Below are 21,080 nucleotides of genomic sequence, written 5' to 3' on the forward strand. Positions count from 1 at the left end.
TCAGAGGGATTTGTGGAGCAACCTCCATGTCTATTCCAAATTGTCGCTGAAAATAAGAAAAGAAAAAATATGTCACAAGAATAGTAAGGAACACTGCTCTTCATTTCAAGGACCAGTGAAGGATCAGGGCAAGTTATTTACAATCTCCTTGGAAGACAAGACTGTATCACCCAAGGTGACCCTGCCATGGACCATCAATGGTGTTCTGATTCCTCTCTGAGAACACTGCCCTGGGAGAGCAAGCCATGAATCCAATATATCAGTATCTCTTACCAAACATGCAGGAATGTCAGGGCAAAGGCATCATCCATGCCTAATGCCCAAAAAGGGCCCTGTCTTCCCCACTAGCCTGAATCTGACTCATACCCCACATACTGGGTGGCTTGAGAATTGGGATTTTGAGATGTGAGTCAGCAGGCTCCTGATACCCACATAATATTTTCATTGTGAGCTGTGACACTCATCATTAGACCATCCACCAAAAGAGCTGCATTGGTCAGTTGTTCATTTTGGTAGATATGATCTAAATCTTAAATCATAATCATTAAAAAGTCAACCTCCAAAGTCATAACAGATTTAAGACTTCCAGTGGTGTCAAACAGGTGGTCAGTAAATCAATCTGTAACACAAGCAAATTAACTGAATTTTTTTTTTAATTACCCTGTTGTTATTGTTGTTAGGTGCTGCCAAGTTGATTCCGGCTCATAGAGACTCCATGCACAACAGAACAAAACACTGCCCAGCCCTGCGCTATCCTCCCAGTCGTTGCTATGTTTGAGCCCATTGTTGCAGCCACTGTGTCAATCTGTCTCGTTGACGGTCTCCCGCTTTTTCTCTGACCCTCTACTTTACCAAGTATGATGTCCTTCTCCAGAAAGTAGTCCCTCCTGATAAAATGTCCCAAGTAGGTAAAAAATACCCTAGACTATTTTTATTGAATGCACTGATGCAATAAGACACCAAGAAAAATTGGATTTGCTTCTTTCTTTAAAGAAGGCAGCAGATTCTAGAAAGAGTAGGCAAAAGGAAGAAATAATCTCACCGGGTCACTAAATTATTGGTCAAATCAATTATTCACCATTGTCAATAGATATTGATTAAACAGCCACAGCTTTATTACCACAAAATGAGGAGCTATTTTATTTCTTAGTCCTTTCTGTTGGGGCCTGAGATCTTTAACTGCTTCTGTCCCTTCTCTACCAGAAGAATGCTCTTGAAGCATGGCTTGGATCAAAAACCCCCCATTGTCTCTTCCTTGCTGACCACAACCTTTTTTTTTTTTTTAAATTGAACTTTAGATGAAGATTTACAGAACAGACTAGTTTCTCATCAGTTAGTACACACATTGTTCTGTGACACTGGTTAACAACCCCATGACATGTCAACACTCCTCCTTCTCAACCTTGGGCTCCCTATCACCAGCTTTCTCTTCCTTCCTGCCTTCCAGTCCCCGCCCTAGGGCAGGTGCACCCCTTTAGTCTTGTTTTGTTTCATGGGCCTGTTCAATCTTTGGCTGAAGGGTGAACCTCAGGAGTGGCCTCACTACCGTGCTGAAAGGGTGTCCAGGGGCCATACTCTCAGGATTTCTCCAGTCTCTATCAGGTCAGCAAGTCTGGTCTTTCTTTTTGAGTTAGAATTTTGTTCTACATTCTTCTCCAGCTCTGCCCAGGACCCTCTATTATGATCCCTGTCAGAGCAGTCAGTGGTGGTAGCCGGGCACCAAGCAGCTGTACTGGACTCAGTCTGGTAGAGGCCATGGTAGATGTGGTCCATTAGTCCTTTGGACTAATCTTTCCTTTGTGTCTTTAGTTTTCTTCATTCTTCATTGCTCCCAAAGGGGTAAGACCAGTACAGTATCCTAGATGGCCGCTCACAGGCTTTTAAGACCCCAGACACTACTCACCAAAGTAGAAATGTAGAACATTTTCTTTAAAAACTCTGTCATGCCAACTGAGCTAGACATTCCCTGAGAACACAATGCTGACCACAATCTTGATCCTGGTATGCAAGTCCCTCACCTTCCTTTCTAACTCAGCTCCACATTTCTGCTTCATGCACTCTAAGCTCTAGCTTCCTGAAGAAACTCCAGAATCTCCTCCTTGATGAGCCTGGAATGCCTCTTGCTCCAATCCTCACCCACTTAACCCACTTCAAATGCTACTTCTTCCACTACCTCTTCCTTCCCGCCTCACTCTTCCTACACAGACTAACAACAGTTTCTCTGCATTGTTCTTTATCTCTGATAGTTGTGAACAGAGATTCTTTTCTGTACAGACACTGCAACTTCAGGGCGGGCAGGACTCACCTGGTGTGGACAATAGTGGGTTTTGACTCTACTTTGGTGTCTCCACCAGTGGGAGCTATGGTTGAGTTCCTCACTACTTACCAAGAGTAGCATGGACTACCTAGTCTCAAAGAATGAGCGTTCTTCAGGTTAGTATGACTCTAAGCCCACCTGCCTCCTTATTTTCTCTTTTATTTCTTGGTGCTTGGGTGCAAAGATTTGAGTTAATTATACTCTTCCCACCACCCCCACCCTGTCCCCTTTCTTCTAGGGAGCTTGCAAGTCTTCCTGAACCTGGCCTAAGTAACAAAAGTCATTTCATCAGCTGTAAATCATTCTCTGAGCCACTAGAATTGAATTTTCCCCAAATTGATCCCAAAAAACCTTCCCTTTCAACTTTACCTTCAACAAAAGGACGGAGGGGAGACTTCCATTCATCCCACCACAGCATACGACTTTCACGGTCCAATACTCGTCTGGTTTTCCAGCCTCACAGTCCACACTACTTCACTCCACAGGATACTAAATTATTTGCAACTTTCTCAAAATATGCCATGTTTTCCAAAGCCCCTATACCTTTGCACATGTTAGTATTTTCAGCTTCGGGAATCTTCTCCGCTTTTCTTCCCGATCCTCTCATTACTATTCCATCACTCTCCCCTCACTATCTTGTACTTACTAATTAAAATTTCAGAAGCTTTCTCAGTTGTCCTCCTCTTTGGATTGGTTGGCCATCCTCTGTTTTCCCACATAACTGAACATACCTCCATCAAAGCATTTACATACCTCATTGATGTTTCTCCATCTCAGCCATGAACAGTAAGCTCCTTGAGACTTGACCCTCCAGATAATTTTGTATGTTTTATTGGAACCTCAGAGCCACTGCACATCAACCATTTTTTGTATGAATGATAAAGGTAGATAGACAGAGAGATAGATAGATAGATAAAGTGGCCTTTCACCAGACCCCAGGGATTTTTTTCACAGACTTTTCATTTTATCTTCCACCTAAAGTGGAGTTAGGTGTGGCATTAAGAAGCAGCCTCATATATTATATGTAGGAAGACATTCTCAGGACTGCAAACCTGACCCTAGGGAAAATAAGAACCAAACCTTTGGGGAAGCTGTGTGTATATGTGTGTGTCTGTGTGTGTGTGTCTATGTGTGTGGGGGGTGTGTGTGCTTTGTGTGCGGGGTGTGTGGGGTGTGTGTGGGGGTGTGTGTGGTGTGTGTGTATTTGTGTGTGGTGTGTGTGTAAAGTGTGTGGGGGTGTGCGTGTGGGGTGTGTGTATAGTGTGTGGGTGTGTGTGGGGGTGTGTGTGGGGTGTGTGTATAGTGTGTGGGTGTGGGTGTGTGTATGTGTGTGTGGTGTTTGTGTATGGTGTGTGTGGGGTGTGTATGTGTGTGGTATGTGTGTGGTGTGTGTGTAGTGTGTGTGGGGTATGTATATGTGTGTGTGGTGTTTGTGTATGGTGTGTGTGTGTAGTGTGTGTGGGGGGGTGTGTGTGAGGTGTGTGGGGGGTGTGTATGTAAGTGGTATGTGTGTGGTGTGTGTGTGGTGTGTGTGTACAGTGCGTGGGGGTATGTGTGGTGTGTATGTGTGTGTGTACAGTGCGTGGGGGTATGTGTGGTGTGTATGTGTGTGTGTACAGTGCGTGGGGGTATGTGTGGTGTGTATGTGTGTGTGTGGTGTTTGTGTGGGGTGTGTGTGAGGTGTGTGTGGGGTGTGTGTGGGGTGTGTATGTGTGTGGTGTGTGTGGGGTGTGTATGTGTGTGGTGTGTGTGTGGTGTGTATGTGTGCATGTGGGTGGGGTGTGTGTGTGTGGTCATGTTGGAATGGCAGTAGACAGAGAGGCCTGGGGGGAAGTGGACCCTCAAAGCAGAGAGTAAGATGGATGAGAGTTATTACTGGTAATGGACAGTCTTAACCAGCTAAGTTCATTGTTTTCTCAGATCAAATCCATTTTCTCAGCACCTTTGTTATTTTTTTTTTTTTATTGGGCCTCTCCTTCTAGCAGGTCAGTTCGTACTTTAGCGCTTTCTGTCTCAGATGGTAACACCAGTATCTGCCTTCAGCAGACTCCCTCAAACGGGACTTCAGCCGGAAACACAGGTTTTTCTGAAGAGAAAGTGGGGAAGGAAGATAGAAAAATAGAGACAGAAGACTTTGGGTTTCATTTGGACTCTCTGCCTCATTTTCCCTGGACCTACTATCTAGTTTCTTTAGCAATTCTAGTTCGAAGGCTAATTAATGCCTGTAAATAAGATGTAAAGAAGACATTAGGAATATCAGATTGAATTATTGTGCTGGACCTGAATGGGAAGCCCTAATATAGTAAAACAGTGGCTTCCAAATTTTTTTCTTTTTTTTTTTTTTACCAATACACCCACACACATACACACACACACAATGAAACTGAAAAGTTTTACAAATCAATACAGGGTGTACCAACATCTTAGTGCAGTTTTAAGCCATAATAATTTCAGAAGGATAAATGATACAAACATAGAAAAATATCATTTGAAAGTTTATTTAAGTTTCTTGTATACTTATTTGCTGTTGTTGTCAGGTGCTGTCGAGTCGGTTCCGACTCACAGCAACCCTACGTACAACAGAATGAAACACTGCCCGGTCCTACGCCATCCTCGTGATCATCGTTATGCTTGAGCCCACTGTTGCAGCCACTGTGCCAATCCATCTCTATACTTATTTAGTTTTGTGAATTTTGAAGGACACATTTAAATTTTTTTTTGGTCAATATTTGCCATCTTCAATCAGAGGGTCTGAAAGAAAATTTAAAAAAAAAAGTATTTTTGAAAATACAGTTAAAACTGATTTAAAAGATTTTGGACATTCTGTATTTACCTTTAATACTCTTAGTACTATCTGATGCTTTCTAGTCTATTCAATTATATTCTACTCTATTGTATTCTATGTGTCTTTTTTAACTGCTGCTCTCACCCACATAAATTGACTTCATGACCCACTAATGGACACCACAACTCTAGAAGATGGGAGAGGTGTGAATTAGCTACCAGTGTGAATAGATGAAGGAAAAATTCAGTCCTTCCTGGTTTCAAGAACTTGGTCATCCTGAGCTTAGGAAAGATCCAGGGCCATCATTTTTTTTAAAAAAAAATAATAATTTTTATTGTGCCTTAAGTGAAAGTTTACAAATCAAGTCAGTCTCTCACACAAAAACCCATATACACCTTGCTACACACTCCCAATTACTCTTCCCCTGATGAGACAGCCTGCTCTCTCCCTCCACTCTCTCTTTTCGTGTCCATTTTGCCGGCTTCTAACCCTCTCCACCCTCTCATCTCCAGGGCCATCCATTTTAAAGATACCACCTGAACACCTGGTGAACAAAAGCCGTTGAAGCAATGGGGGCCTGAGATCTCTTGGGCTCCTTGGTGAAGAAAACAGTCCTCATCACTACTCAATGGAGGTGACTGTCTCCCATGGCTATGTGTATCACTGCAGGAAGTCATCATTTTAACAAAGTCTGAAAGCAATGGATTCTTGGGATGCATTGGTTCTGTGACAGAATGGAACTATTTCTGCACTCAAGAAACACCTGAAAATGTTACCTGTTAGCAGCAAAACTTGTCTCCTGCCAGCACTCTCTGCTCCCGATCCTTGGTAAGAATTATGGTCTTAATGAAGCACATGCAGACAGGCTTTTAAACAACAGTCACCAAGTTTAGAAGCCTAGAACAGGGGAGAAATAAAATCACACCCTCTGTGATGTAGCCTCAGGCAAAAGGTGCCTTATTCTGATCATTCCAGTTATCCTAACCACCTCCAGGATATGGGACTTATTATATGGCTATAATATTCCACTCTTCCTCAGCTATTTCCAGCTTTTGTTTTCTCAGCTTTTGTCACATGTGCTGTATGTTTCACATACAATTTAACTACAACTATCTCAACTTTTTTTTTTATCTCAACAACCCTACTATCTCCTGTGTGAGTCACTGTGTATTAGAGTGTTTTCAGCTGCAAGTAAACAGATAATTAAGTAAATATTTACACACTAAGAACACCATTATCTCCAGTAACAGAACAACAGAGATGAGGGTACCAGGGCTGGTTAATTCAGTGGCACAATGATCTCATCAAAGATCCTGATGTTTCCATTTCTCTGCTCTGCCATCCTCAGACAGAGCCTTTCATTCTTGAGCTCATCTCTTCATGGTCTCAATGTGGCTGCCGATGACCACTGCTCCTTATACAAAATCCTCTCGCCACTGAACCCAAATCCAGGAAGGGGGCTTTCTCCTCACACTTCCCATCTCAGAAGCTCCCAGCAGACTTCCCTGCAGGAACTATTGGTCAGGATTAGGTTCCATGCTTATGCACCAATTACAAGACAAGGCAGAGAAAGTGAGTCCCTGGCATTTTCAATTTCTACAGTGGGAGGCAGCCTGTACCATAAAGAAGGACGCACAGCACCTAAGCTAGTGCTCTGCACGCAGTAGGGCTCACTGCATTTATACACTGGTCCCTCTGTGATCACTCTCTGAGTGAGAGTGAGCACACAGGTTTTGTTTCAACACCATGTGAATCAGTTAACTTGGCTTTATTCAAAGGGTAATAGACTTCTCCCTTATCAGAGAGAAACCATTGCACATACTGTCAATTACTGTTCATAGAGATGCCTGATGGGAGGGTGCGCTGAAGGATCGATACAAAGCCATTCTCAAGGCTGTAAAACCAATTAGAACAACAGCTCTCTGATGCTGGGTCAGGAGGGCAACAATTGTTTTTCAAATAATAACACAGATGTCCCCATTGCTGTTTGACATATGAGGACAATGGCAATACAGAGATGTCTCTAGATCCCTGATACCACATCTCCAAGCCTGCATTTAACAACCAGAATAACCTCATAAACAGCACTTTCATCATGACATCCCTCCAGCAAAGATGTATTGGAAATTTACTCTGCAAAAGGCTCCACGGTAGGAAAGAGGTAGAGGGTGGGCAAGGGTAGAAAGCATCTTCGAATGTTGTTGTTTGCTCAATTTCTACCTCGTTTGTAGCTTATCTCTCTGAAATTAGATTCAGGGCTAATTGCATTATTATCTCATGCTGGGTTTTTCCTCACATTTAAAGCTCTCTGATATTAGAATGTGTTTTATAATCAATGGTATGTCATAAATTGGTCAATAATTTTTTCTTTCCTAGTGCTATACAATGGTCTTACAATCCTAGACTTGAAGAAATACAGTAGTACCCATTGCTGTTCTATGTGTGTTGGTCTTTTATCTGAAGACAGAAATCTTCCATATTTCCATCTTTCTGCCCCCTGCACCTAGCTCAGCACCTGGCAGATAGAAGGTGCTTAAAGAATATAATGAATGTATGAGCCAAGTCCCTCAAAGTCACAGCACATATCATACTAGGTTTTAATTTTGCTTTAGTATCTATTCTAGGATAGAAATAAACTAAAAAGAAGAGAAATGAGTGAGAGGAGCCTCTTGCATTCCTAACAGCAAACTCATAAAAGTGTTCCAAAAAAGTTTGACTATTTATTCAACAAATACTTACCGAGTGCTTAATATATGCTCAGCACTCTGAAGCTGCAATAAATACACCCTTCCCTATGTGGCAGCACTAAAAACTAAATGTGCAGCACTAAGGAGTATAAATTATGGCATACTGAGAAAACATCAGCCCACCTCATAGTTATAGGATCTCCTCTGTCTCCTGACACCCTCATTAGAGAAGTCAGTCTAATATTTGGGCACTAAGGATTCATATTCCTCCTAGCTTGGTGCTGGGCAATCTGGATTCAATTTGTCACCTACTGGTCATCAGAATTTAGTCAGCAGGTGTCCTCTTTTATCCTTGCACAGGATTTGTGGGGTCCTCCTGGTGTCTTTGTCCAAAAGAGTAGGGTCATTCTTTGGTCATGGGTCTGTGAATATGACCATCTACTAGGACCTTCCAAATCTCCCAGTTCTTTCCAGCCTGACTTGTAATCTTGTCTCCCTCTGCTCATTAGTGACACGTGTCTCAGTGTCATTCAGTGGCTTAGAGCTAAAGCTTACAAGTACAAATTTCTTTCAGGATTAATTAGAATTGAATTGCAAGCTCTGTCTTTTTTCATGGCTGAATGTATTGACAATCTGGAGCCCATCACATTTAATTCAAACCTCAGAGCACACATCAGACATCAGACACCAGAGCACGCATATACCTGAGGCAGGGCTGAATCCTGGACAGCCTTCCCCAAAGTTTACAACTATCTTGCTTGGAATGTCTGTCTTGAAAACTGTCCTGCCAAACCTATGGGCTTATTTTCTTTCCAATGAGACCATGTCAAGTTGAGGAGGATGTAGAGGGAAAAAATATTATTTGAGGATGAAAATTCAACCACTCTTTAAAAATAAAATGAATTATTTCATATCTATTATTAGATTAGTAAGATGCATTGCATTGGGTAAATCTGCTGCAAAGGGCCTCCTTAAAGTGTTAAAGAGCAAAGATGTCACCTTGAAGACTACGGTGCGCCTGACCCAAGCCATGGTATTTTCGATCGCATCATATGCATATGCATGTGAAAGCTGGACAATGAATAAGGAAGACCGAAGAAGAACTGATGCCTTTGAATTGTGGTGTTGGCAAAGAATATTGGATATAACATGGACTGCCAAAAGAATGAACAAATCTGTCTTAGAAGAAGTACAACCAGAATGCTCCTTAGAAGCAAGGATGGCGAGATTGCATCCTACATACTTTGGACGTGTTTTCAGGAGGGATCAGTCCCTGGAGAAGAACATCTCTGGCTGCCTTCAAGATTTTCTTTTTACCTTGATTTTCATCAGTTTGACTATGATGTGTCTATGTTTTATTGTTTGTATGTTATTTTAACTTGTCTTGTTTTGGGCTCTTTGAACTTCTTAGACCTTTGGTTTGATGTATTTCAGTATTTTGGGGGGAAATTTTCGGCCATTATTTCTTCATTCACATTTCCTCTCCTTCCTCCTTGGGTTTTATAAACACATCTTACACCATTTGATATTTTTTCACAGCTTTTGGATTTTTTTTTTTTTATTTAAGTTTGAATAAAAAAGAACAAAAAACCAAACCCATTGCCATCAAGTTAATTCCAACTCATAGCGACCCTATAAGTTTGAATAATGTCTGTTAATCTAGCTTCTTCAGCTATACCAAGCCTATTGATGAGCCAGTTAAAGAAATTCTTCATCCCTGATATTGTCTTTATATTTCTAGCATTTTCATTTGACTCTTTCTTCTAGTTTCCTTCTCTCTGTTGAAATTCCCCCACCTGTCCAGACATGTTGTCCACTTTTTTTTCCCTAAACTTTTTAAGAACATCTTAATTGTTATTATTTTAAAGTCTCTCTCTAATAGTTCCAATATGTAGGTCATTTCTGAGTCTAGTTCTATTGGTTACTTTGTATCCTGACAATGGGTTGTTTCCTCTTGGTATTTTATGTGTTCCTTATTTTTTTTCATTGAATTCCAGGCATGATGTATAGAACGGTAGAAATTATCTAAGCAGTACTTACTCCTGGAATTGGTAATCTTGTATCAGGCTGTTATTGTAAGGGTTGAGTCATTAAATTTACTTAGGGATTTTTTAGCAAAATAAGAGATTGGCATATAAAATAAAGGATATCACCCATGAGTATAGGGATCCATTAAAAAACCATCTATATGAGACCAAAAGTTCAACAATTACTCTAAAGCAAAGATGACAAGACAAGACAAGGCAGGGCAGGGAAACTGGAGTACTGGAAATGGAACAATCAAAGCCAAAAAAAAAAAAAACTATTGCCATTGAGCCAACTCCAAATGATAGCAACCCTATATGACAGAACAGAACTACCCTATAGGGTTTCCAAGACTGTAATCTTTATGGAATCAGCCTGCCACATCTTTCTCTCACAGAGCAGCTGGTGGGTTTGAACTACCAACCTTTCGGTTAGCAGCCTAGCACTTGACCGCTGCACTACCAGAGCTCCTTATGAAACAACCAGAACACAATTAATGAGACTGTTTACACATTGTGAAAAATGTAGCTAATATCATGGAACAATTTATGTAGAAATTGTCAAGTGGAACCCTAATTTGCTGTGTAAATTTCACCAAAAACACAATAAAATATTATTTAAAAAAAATCTCTTGGGGAGCATGTTAAATGCTTATTCTCAGATCCTGCTTTAAATATGGTAGATCAGAATCTCTGGAGTATGAGGCCTGAGAATACGAATTTTAACAAGTTTTCTAAAGGAGTTTTTTGTGCATTATAGTTTGTGAGTCACAGCTCAGAAGGAGACATGCTGAAGCGATTTAAACTGGTGTCAACTCTACCTTTTCGCTTGGCTTCTGCCACTGGTGTCTCTCTACTTCCAGATGCATCCTTCCTGAGGTTCTGAACCTGTTCTGACCAAAGACAACTCATGAATACCATCCTGGAATTCAGTGTCACTCCCAAGACCTGAAAGTTTGTGGCCTAACCATGACTGCTGGACTGCTGTGTGCCCTGTCCCAAGTCAAGCAACCTGGTATGTGTACCACTCAGAGATGGGTCTCCTTGCAGTCCCCAGGGGTCTCACCTTCCCTACCCACTATATTGGCCCAGTCCATGAAAGTAGCTTTCTCCCCAGATTTCCCCTACTATAGCTATCTAGTATCCAACATAAAGTCCAACACTAGTAATTTGTTCTGAATCCAAGCCATTCATTTAACAAAGGTTTATTAAATGGTTTACTATATCCCAAGCACTTAATTATGCAATAGGGCACAAAGATGATGAATAAGACTGTGTCTTCCCTACCTAGCAGATAATGTAAACAAATAATTACAAGATGGAGTGATAATGGAGAAGAAAATGTTAGGTACACAGGTGATACTAAGAAAAAAATGGTCAACTCTGCCTAGCTGAGTCAAGAAAAATTTCCAAGTTATTTGAATTAGGCCTTTTAGAATGAGTAGAAATTTGACAGATAAGCAAAGCAGAGAGTGCTCCAGGTATAAGGATTTCATGAAAGCCAGGGAACAGGGTGGCACATTCAAGGCTCTGTAAGCCTGGCACGGTTGGAGGGTTGGACTTTGAGACAGGAAAGTTGAAAGGAGATTCTCTATGCTTCCTTCCTGAATCCTTCTCACTCTGCCACCTTCTGGCTGATGGGAGACCAGCTGAGTGTGGGCAGATCACCTTTCACTGATCACTTTCCCCTCTAACTCTAAACTTCACCTGTTGCTTACATTTCTTCTCTTCAACTGAACCAGACTTCAGAAGCACCCTCCAGACACTAATAGACCACCTGGGTTCTCTCCCCTGGCCCAACCTTTGAAGACAGCCACACCTGGCAAACAAGTTTGCACTTGGTCCTAACTTTCTTTCCCACTCTACTCTTGTCTTGGTCATCTAGTGCTGCTGTAACACAAATACCACAAGTGGATGGCTTTAACAAAGAGAAATTTATTCTCTCACAGTCAAGTAGGCTACAAGTCCAAATTCAGGGCATCAGCTCCAGGGGAAGCCTTTCTCTCTCTATTGGCTGTGGAGGAAGGTACTTGTCCTCAGTCTTCCTTGGTCTGGGAGCATCTCAGCACAGGAACCTCAGGTCCAAAGGATCCGCTCTGCTCCCAGCACTGCCTTCTTGGTGGTACAAAGTTCCCACTCTCTGTTAGCTTCCCTTTCCGTTTATCTCTTGAGAAATAAAAGGTGGAGCAGGCTACACCCCAGGGAAGCTACCTTTACATTGGACGAAGGATGTGACCTGATAAGGGTGTTACAATCCCACCCTAATACACTTTAACATAAAATTACAATCACAAAATGGAAGGCAACCACAGAATACTGGGAATCATAGTCTAACCAAGTTGATACACATATTTTGGGGGGACATAATTTAACCTATGACAACTCTCCATCCCTTTCAGATGCATTTTCTTAGGTTCCTACACTTTTCTAACCAGAGCTACCCCAATCTTTACATGACAATCAGGATTCAGCACAGCCTTATTAGCTCAGGCACAGTGTAGATGAGGCTGCTGTGAAGGTTCTTCTCATTACTCACAGCCATTTCTGCTACATAAGTTCCAAGACACTACTGCTTATCAAATCCAACTGCTATTTTCCAGAGAACCCTGGTGGCGCAGTGGTAAAGAGCTCAGCTGCTAACCAAAAGGTTGGCAGCTCGAATCCACCAGCCACTCCTTGGGAACCCTGTGGGGCAGTTCTACTCTGTCCTATAGGGTCACTATGAGTTGGAATCAACTCAACGGCAACAGGTTTGGTTATATACAGTTTGCTCTTTTTCAGCAGATCATTAATCTTCCTTTGGCCAACAGGTTGGTGTCAGTGCCTTCTTAAATAATTATTTTCCTTGGTTTTAACATTCTCTGCTATATGAGCATAATAGCAGAAACTACTTCTTTTATGATGGTATTATTAATGATTTCAAAGTCCGGGTTTTATATCCATTTTCGCCCTTGATCAGAAGCGTTCCTTAGGATAGTGTTGCCTTTCTCCTGATGATTTGTACTGATCGTGTGGTCAGACCTGCTTTCACAGTTAAGCTTCTATTAACATTGAGCAGCAGGGCATGGTTATCAGCATCTATTTACTGAAGCAATTTAGTATGTCAACTCTTAATCTGGTTTCCCACCAAAGGCAACTTGTTCAACAATATAGCTTTATTTTGAAGGTTTTGTCATTATTATTGATAACAATATCTTAACAATATAGTTATTAAATAAGTTATTATTAAAGTATAGATTCCTTGAAAGCAGAAAGACAACATAACATTTATAATTTTATCCCTAGTACATGGCTACATGTCTGGCATATATAGATATACAAATAACATTGTTGAATTTAATTAAATTGAATCAGACTTTAAACTTTTTAAATAATTTTGATTCAAATCACAGAAATATGAAGTTCCATTTCTGCCAGTGGCATATTGGGTGATTTCAACTATCCACCCTTCTGAAAACAACTATAGACAACATTTTTTAAATATTTGTTTGAAAGCATAAATGAGCTAAAAGTACAGTGTGGAATAGTGAAGCCAATATCTGGAGAGGGAGGAAGACCAGAGAGATACACCCTGCATCTCAAGCCACTTTTCTCTAAGGTGCCTACCAATTAGAAACTGTCGTTGAGAAACCTAGAAAAACTACCAAGAGATTATGGGGCAAATAGTAGAATTCATGGTCTACCAAGGAGGAAGGGTCCTGGAAAACCCGTTAAAATTAGGGTTGATACCTAAAGAGCCACACCCCATGAAAAAATAGTGAACCAGAATTAGAAAAAGATTTTGGGATGGAGACTAGCATGCAGAAAGGTTGTTCAGGAGTTTTCTCAGATCATCATTGTCATAGTTATCTAGGGCTGTTTATAACAGAAATACCACAAGTGGATGGCTTTAACAGAAATTTATTCTCTTACAGTCTAGGAGGCTGGAAGTCCAAATTCATGGTGCCATCTCCTGGGGAATGCTTTCTCTCTGTTGGCTCTGAGGTAAGGTCTTCTTCATCAATCTTCCACTGATCTAGGAGCCTCTCAGCACAGGAACCCCGGGTCCAAAGGATACGCTCTGCTATAGGTGCTTCTTTCTTGGTGGCATGAGAGCCCGCTCCTCTCTGCTAGCTTCTCTTATATCTCAAAAGAGACTGACTCAAGATACAACCTAATCCTGTAGATTGAATCCTGCCTCATCAACATAACTGCCTCTAATCCTGCCTCATTAACATCATAGAGGTTAGGATATACAATACATAGGATAATCACATCAGATCACAAAATGGAGAACAACTACACAATAATGTGAATCATAGCCTAGCTAGGTTGACACACATTTTGGGGGGACACAATTCAACCCATAATGAAAACCTATCGGGGAAAGGAAAGAAGAAGATTTGGGCAAAGGGACAAGTTGACCTATGATAAAATGTCAATAAAAGCCCTAGTCAATCCTACAGGAAGTTCTGAAGCTGGGGTAGTCCTATAGAGTTTTCCCAAGTTGGAGCAAGAAGGCCAGAACTTTATGTCCCTACATAGACCAGTCATTGGTTGCAGGCTTGCCTTGGGAAGGGGATGTGGCATTGGCCAAAATGCCTCTCTTTAGCTGAGGACAATACGTGAAGAGGGCTGAAGATGAGGCCTGACTGCAAGTATCATTCCCACCAGCTTGGGGGGTAAATTCTTCAGTTCTGAAAGGAGATCTGGATAGCGTAACACAACAACTACTACAGGGACAGAAGTCCATCTTTGAATCATCTCAATTCCTGATTTCGTTTAGGTGGCCTGTGCTTACTAGTGCCCCTGGAGTAGTTGCCTGCTAGAAACAAATGTAAATTCTCTCTGGATAAAAATAACAGTCTAAGGAGATTAAAATTATGTTTAAATTTTATATACTATAACTAACACATAATCAAAAACAATCAGGCATACTATGAGACAAGAAGTATGACTTAAAACCAAGAGAAAAGGTAAATAAAACTAAAACAGAGCCACATGGGATCCAGATATAATTGATATTATACATAGACCTTCAAATAACTATGCTTAGTATTTTCAAGGAATGAAAAGATTAAAACAAGATTTTAATCATAGAGCTAAAAAGAAAAAAAAAAAAACATGAAAATTCCAGAGATGACAAATATGACAACTGAAAGTATGGGCTTAATAGCAGTTTATACACAACTGAAGAAAGAATTAAGGGAGTAGAAGATAAAAGTAGCCAGATTAAATCACGAAGAGAGACAAAAACACTGGGAAAGCACAGAAAAAATATAAAGAGACATATTTTTTTTTTTTTTTATAAGCTACTGAAGGGAAATCTACTATATTTTTACGCAAAAAATGGGTGCCTTCTATATTTGTTTGCCAACCACACCCTCCCCCATGAGGTATTTTCATAAGCACATTATGCTAGTTTTGTATGGCAACATGTGAAAAAAAAATTTGGCATAGCAAGGCTTATGAAAATACTTCACGGGGGGAGGGCGCTATTGGCGAATGTGTAAAAATACAGTAACGTATGCGTAATTACAATCTCAGAAAGGAGAGAGTGCAATAAAGTAATATCTGAAGAGAAAATGATTGAGAATTTTCCAAAACTGACAAAAGACCTCAAGCCACAGACTGAATAAGCAATGATTAAAAAAGAAAGAAAGAAAGCCACACCCAGACCCATCATAGTAATATTACTGAAAAACAATGAGAGAGAAAAATCCTAAATCACTTAATAAATACATTGCCTAAACATGAACCACAAGATTTATAGCTGTTTTTTTTTCTCAATAGAAACTTTAAGAGCCAGAAACCAATATAAGGATATCTTCAAAGTGCTGAAAGAAAATAAGCACCAAACTGGAATTCTCTATCCATAAAGAATGTTGTACAGAAATTCTATTATGAAAACATTCTGCATCCCACTTTGAAATGTGGCGTCTGGGGTCTTAAATGCTAATAAGCAGCCATCTAAGATGCATCAGTTGGTCTCAACCCACCTGGATCAAAGGAGAATGAAGAACACCAGGGTCACACGATAACTATGAGCCCAAGAGACAGAAAGGTCCCCGTGAACCAGAGACTTACATCATCCTGAGACCAGAAGAACTAGATGGTGCCTGGCCACAACCGATGACTGCCCTGACAGGGAGCACAACAGAGAACCCCTGAGGGAGCAGGAGAGCAGTGGGATAAAAATGCAGACCCCAAATTCTCATAAAAAGACCAGACTTAATGATCTGACTGAGACTAGAGGAATCCCAGTGGTCATGGTCCCCAAACCTTCTGTTGGCCCAGGACAGGAACCATTCCTGAAGACAGCTCATCAGACATGGAAGGGACTGGACAATGGGTTGGAGAGAGATACTGACGAAGAGTGAGCTACTTGTATCAGGTGGACACTTGAGACTGTGTTGGCATCTCCTGTCTGGAGGGGAGATAGGAGGGTAGAGAGGGTTAGAAACTAACAAAATTGTCACGAAAGGAGAGACTGGAAGGAGGGAGCGGGCTGACTCATTAGGGGGAGAGTAAGTGGGAGTATGGAGTAAGGTGTATATAAGCTTATATGTGACAGACTGACTTGATTTGTAAACTTTCACTTAAAGCACAATAAAGATTATTTTAAAAAAAAAGAATATTGTACAGAAAAGAAGGTGAAGTAAAGACATTTTCAGACAAAAACTGAGAAAATTAACCACCACCAGACTCACTCTAAAAAAAACACAAAAAGCCTTCTTCAGGAAGAAGAAAAAAGCTTAGAGATGCAGAATAGAATAAAGAGAAATGGAAAGGGAAATGATGTGTGTTGACCTAAATAAAAACTGACTGTTTTTTTTGTATAAAGCAGTAACAATAAAGTTTGTAGGGTTTAAAAATATATGGAGGGAATTAGGATACATGAAAAATAATAACTTATAAATAAATTTGGAAGGAGATAAATTGAACTAAAATATTTTGTTGTTGTATTTGTTGTTAGGTGCCATCCAGTCGATTCCGACTCATAGCGACCCTACGTACTACAGAATGAAACACTCTCGGTACTTCACCATCCTCATGATCATTGTTATGCTTGAGCCCATTGTTGCAGCCACTGTATCAATCCATCTCACTGAGGGTCTTCCACTATTTTGCTGACCCTCCAGTTTACTAAGCATGATGTTCATCTCCAGGGACTGGTCCCTCCTGATAACATGTCTTGTCATCCTTGCTTCTAAGGAGCATTCTGGCTGTATTTCTTCCAAGACAGATTTGTTCGTTCTTTTGCCAAACCAAACCCACTGCTGTCAAGTTGATTCCAACTCATAGCGACCCTATACAATCCATGGTATATTCAATATTCTTCGCCAACATCACAACTCAAAGGCGTCAATTCTTTGGAGAGGACAAGATGCAGGAGTAGTCAGATGCTTCCTGTGATCCCTCTTACAACAAAGACCCCCTAAAACAAGTGAATCTATTATATATGATAATCTAGGAGCCCTGAACATCAAAGACAAAGTTGAGGAGTCAGACTCAGTGGCAGGGGGAGGGAGAGACAGTTCAGAAGCAGTGAGGATTTGCCAGATCTGACCTGGCCAGCACCCTGCAGGTTGGATTGGCTGGTGCACATGGGCTGAGGCAAGCACTAGCACTCGGGATGCATTTTCCACATCAGGAGAAATTGAGAGGTGAAGGGTCTCCTCAAACCTCCAGAACCAGTGAGAAGTGGCACTTAATCAGTGAAAGATAAGCACAAGCATTACAAAGGAAACATGAGGGCAGTGGTGGTTCAGTGGTACAATACTTGTCTTCCATTCGAGAGACTAAGTTTTGATTCCAGGCCAATGCATCTCATGAACATCCATCACTCATTTGTCAAGGGAGGCTTGTGTGTTTCTATGATACTGAACAGGTTTCAGCAGAGCCTCCAGACTAAGACAGGCTAGGAAGAAAAGCTTAGCTATCTACTTCCAAAAATCAGCCAATTAAAACCCTGTGGATCATGACAGTCTGATCCACCACTGATCATGGGGATGGCACAGGATCCGGCAGCATTTCCCTCTGTTATGCATGGGGTCATCGTGAGTCAGGGTAACTGGATGACAGCTAACGAGAAGGGGGATGGCATTTATGGATGATGGAGTAACTACAATGTGTTGTTTAAGGACATTGTCAGAACAGGGACTTCCTGATAAGTGCACTCTTAACATTTACAATTATGCTTAGGCTCCACCTCGATCCTTCTTATACTTACGTATGTATTCGACACACCCACACCACCTCATGATTCAGATTCTGATTCGTTTAATCTGTGACTAGAAGAAGCAGTCCCTGAGGCCAGTTAACAGGTTTTTTTGTCCCTCTAAGTGTGTTTATAAGAAGATACTTTTACTTAAAAGAACTTCTCCTCCAAAGGAAAATCCTCATGGTAAAGAAAAAGAAGCCTTTTAAAGCTTGTGTTGGCGTGTCTACAACCAAGATTTACCAACATAACTGGCAGAGAGCAGGAGATGTGGGGGCTTGGCCTGGGGTTTCCTTTGGGGACAAAAATATTTAAGGCAAAAATATTTCAAATTAAAAAAAAAAAAGACTTCTACTTTAATGAAAAACTCCTACCCTCATAAAAACAACCTCCGGGGGCTTTGTTGAAAATTGTTAAGATAAAATATATCCCACATTTTACTCTTCACAAAAAGGCTTATTATGTTCTATCCCATTAACTTTCTCCTGGGGGTATTTCTGATGTCTGCAAAACATATTATAGCCATTTCCTGCTGAATGGGTTTGCAGTGCTGTCACGAAATTAAATTCAAGAAATGACTAAAACTGTGAACAAGCACTGGAGTACTTAAATGACGGGCTCATGGAGTAATAGATAAGAAGGTAAATATAAGTATCTACCTGATCCTGATATATGGTGGGCCTAGAGAGAAGCTGAAGGTGGAGCCAGCATCTTCCTGAGAACTTCCCTTCAGAGAAACTGCTCACCCTGCTGGCTGAATCCTAAATCAGCCTTTCCCTTGCCAAATGTCACTATGCCCAGCATCCATGCTTTCTGTTAATCCTGAGTCTCTCAAAACGCTGAAGATCGCTGCTCTCTAAAAAAGCAAGTGCCCCAGGCAAGGGCAGCAGAGTCCATTCGATGAAGAACCCTGAGTCTGCACATTCATACATGGCCTTTATTTTCTAATTTGAATGGAGGGACAGTGGGTGGGTCTCCATGGGAGGAAAAAGGAGAAGAAAGGGAGGGGGCGTGGCTGAGTAGATCAAGAGAAGACTGCCATGTTTTTATGCAAATAACGCATACCATGTGTGTTTGTTTGCAGGCCAAGCCCTCCTCTCCCCCAAGTATTATCATAAGTGCACTATGCTAATTTTTTTTTTTTTTTTACAGCAACATGTGGAAAAGGAATGTCACGACGGTGCTTGTGAGGTTGCGTGGACGGGTGGGGCAAAGCCAGCAAACGAACACAGAAGACATACATTATTTGCTTAAAAATAGGTATAGGTTCTCTCTCCTTTACTTACATATGATGTTTGCCCTGCCCAGTGTGGCCTCAACTACATGTTTTAATAGTTCTTTTATTCTGCTGGGCACAAAGAAACAGCCTTAGCTCAAAAAGAGCCCCCTTTAGGTCTGAGGACCATCATTTCAGGGGACAGCTAAGTCAATTGGCATAACAAAGTTTATTAAGAAAATGTTCTGCATCCAGCTTTGGTGAGTATTGTCTGTAGTCTTAAAAGCTAGCAAGTGGTAGTCTAAGATGCATCAATTGGTTCCAACCCACACAGAGCAAAGAAGAATGAAGAACACCAAAGGCAAAAAGAAAATATTAGCCCAAGAGACAAAAAGGGCCACACAAACCAGAGACTCCAACAGCCTGAGACCAGAAGAACTAGATGGTGCCCAGCTACCACCAATGACCCGCCTGACAGGGAACACAACAGAAAGTCCCTGGTGGAGCAGGAGAAAAGTGGGGTACAAACTCAAATTCTAGTAAAAAGACCAGACTTAATGGCCTGACTGAGACTGGGGGAACACCAGAAGACATGGTCTCTAGACTGTCTGTTAACTCAGAACTAAAACTATTCCCAAAGCTAACTCTTCAGATAAAGAATAGACTGGACTATTAGACATAAAATGATACTCGTGAAGTGTGCTTCTTAGTTCAAGCTGATGTTGTTGTTGTTGTTAGGTGCCGTTGAGTTGGTTCCAACTCATAGCAACCCCACGCACAACAGAATGAAACACTGCCTGGTCCTGAGCCATCCTTAAAATTGTCGTTATGCTTGAACTTATTGTTGTAGCCACTGTGTCAATCCACCTCATTGAGGGTCTTCCTCTTTTCCGCTGACCCTGTACTCTGCCAAGCATGATATCTTTCTCCAGGGACTGATCCTTCCTGACAAGGTGTCCAAAGTATGTAAGATGCAGCCTCGCCATCCTTGCTTCTAAGGAACGTTCTGGTTGTACTTCTTCTAAGACAGATTTGTTTGTTCTTTTGGCAGTCCATGGTATATTCAATATTCTTCACCAACACCACAATTCAAAGGCGTCAATTCTTCTTTGGTCTTCCTTATTCATTGTCCAGCTTTCACATGCATATGATGTGATTGAAAATACCATGGCTTGGGTCAGGCACACCTTAGTCTTCAAGGTGACATCTTTGCTCTTCAACACTTTACAGAGGTCCTTTGCAGCACATTTACCCAATGCAATGCGTCTTTTGATTTCTTGACTGCTGCTTCCATGGCTGTTAATTGTGGATCCAAGTAAAATGAAATCCTTGACAACTTCAATCTTTTCTCCATTTATCGTGATGTAGCTCATTGGTCCAGTTGTGAGGGTTTTTGTTTTCTTTATGTTGAGGTGCAATGCAGACTAAAGGCTGTGGTCTTTGATCTTCATTAGTAAGTGCTTCAAGTCCTCTTCACTTTCAGCAAGCAAGGTTGTGTCACTGTATAACGCAGGTTGTTAATGAGTCTTTCTCCAATCCTGATGCCCCATTCTTCTTCATACGGTCCAGCTTCTCAGATTATTTGCTCAGGATACAGATTGAAGAGGTATGGTGAAAGAATACAACCCTGACACACACCTTTCCTGACTTTAAACCAATCAGTATCCCCTTGTTCTGTCCGAACAACTGCCTCTTGATTTATGTAAAGGTTCTTCATAAGCACAACTAAGTGTTCTGGAATTCCCGTTCCATACACAAGACTTAATGGGCAGCTCCTGTGTGGAGGCGAGATGAGAAGGCAGAACGGGATAGGAGCTGGTTGAATGGACACAGGAAAGCCTGGGTGGAAAG

The 21,080-nt window shown here is 41.2% G+C and overlaps 1 long non-coding RNA gene across 1 annotated transcript in view; it reads right to left on the reverse strand.

The window, feature by feature from the left end:
* Positions 1 to 4,892: 4,892 nt before the first annotated feature.
* LOC126066732 (uncharacterized) overlaps positions 4,893 to 21,080 on the reverse strand; it is a 33,990-nt gene continuing 17,802 nt past the window's right edge. The window contains exons 2-3 of the long non-coding RNA XR_007515235.1: positions 5,879 to 5,999; positions 4,893 to 5,068 (exon numbers count right to left, since the gene is read on the reverse strand). This is a non-coding gene — a long non-coding RNA (uncharacterized LOC126066732). The remainder of the gene's footprint in view (positions 5,069 to 5,878; positions 6,000 to 21,080) is intronic.

Source organism: Elephas maximus, chromosome 24 (genome assembly GCF_024166365.1).
Source record: "Elephas maximus indicus isolate mEleMax1 chromosome 24, mEleMax1 primary haplotype, whole genome shotgun sequence".
Classification (NCBI taxonomy): Eukaryota; Metazoa; Chordata; class Mammalia; order Proboscidea; family Elephantidae; genus Elephas; species Elephas maximus.